The following is a 1,542-nucleotide window of genomic DNA, read 5'->3' as shown; positions in this document are numbered from 1 at the left end:
GTCTCACTAAGCAGGCACCAATAATCCTTCTGTTCCCTGTATAATGGCTTATTCTGCCTTTTAAACTTTTAAAGCTTCTCTTACATTGCGCTCGTAGTCGCATGCTTTTGTAAACGTAGCAGTAATAACCACCTTAGCTCACAAGTAAGTGGGATAGAGTGTCCTTGAGCTGCAAACATTCAAAAACTCAAAAAGTAGCATTACTCTCTCGGGAGTGCTGGTGACTAAGGATTCGCCTCATGACCGAACATAATGGGGAATGTCGGTATTATGATAAGAAGTTTCCATCTAATTTTTCTTGACCTTTCTTTTCAATACTCCCTCCAAGTGTCTACTTTACAGTAAAATCAATACGTGCATCACGGCGCTCTTTGTTTTCCATGTACAACAGCTGCCGGTGGCTACGCACCCTGCTCAGCACATTACGTACTATAATTTGGTAATTTGTTTGCATCTGCAGTGACCAGGTGAATTTATACTGTTACGTGGTAGTTTAATCTCATAAAAACAGGCGCTTTCCCGAGGCAGAGCAGTCGGTCAATAAAGGCTTGTAAATGTTCGACAACAATATCAGACCTATATGTGCATCGCAGCTAACGGCGCACCCAGGGAAATGATTCAAGGTACAATAACTCCTTGTTCCTTATTGACATGCCACTAATCAGAACAAAGAGGACAGAAGAATAATTTGTTGCGGTAATTCTGCGTCTGCCTATGCAACATTATTACAGCTTTGCCTGTGGCTGTACAAATTAATACAAATATAATTACAACTATAATCTTTTTCTATTTTTATTTTACAAAATGGTTTGGCATCAGCGTTGGCATGTATTGCCATGCTGCATTATGCAAATAAAACGCAGAGCTCCTCATGTATCAGAAGTTGCTCTGCATCTTCTTCTCCTTGTCCCTGGGTTTTATCAGGCTTCAGGCTTTTGCAACATGCAAATTAGGTTAACTTGTGATGCTCTGTGTTCGCGTATAAGTAACGATTTGAAATTGGACAATTGAGGGAATTATAATGTCTGTCTTTTCTATATACTCAACTGACCCAAATGTGTCACCGTTACCACATGGTGAACTGGTGAATTCTGGAATTTTTCTTCTGGAATTACACACCAGACAGCAAAAAAACAAACAAACAAAAAAGCATTTAAACTATTGCTCACCCAGGAGGGACTGTCTGTGATTTAGTGATTACTGATGAAGTAGAAGGCTGCTTCGTCCAGCTACTACTAAGGTTTGTGCTGAGTGGCCTGAGAGCACTGCTAAATTTGCTGTAAGCAAGTATATCTCTCGCTGGTCCCTTTTCATCCCATCCTAAGCCTTAACACGTTGGCCTCCAGAGACTCCATCCCTCCTCACCCCTGACATACTGCACTTTGGACAGTTTTGAAGATGCAAACATGGCTTCAGAGTGGCTGACTTCCAGTCTGCATACTCAGCCCCTTTCTGTCCCCCTGGCTGGCCTTTTACAAAAACAAAACGCTCATGTTCATGTGATTATTTTCATGCGATTTAATCTATATGACATCGACTATG

The sequence above is a fragment of the Mugil cephalus genome, chromosome 7 (genome assembly GCF_022458985.1).
Source record: "Mugil cephalus isolate CIBA_MC_2020 chromosome 7, CIBA_Mcephalus_1.1, whole genome shotgun sequence".
In the NCBI taxonomy this organism is placed as follows: domain Eukaryota; kingdom Metazoa; phylum Chordata; class Actinopteri; order Mugiliformes; family Mugilidae; genus Mugil; species Mugil cephalus.
Note: the sequence above shows the minus strand (reverse complement) of the source record.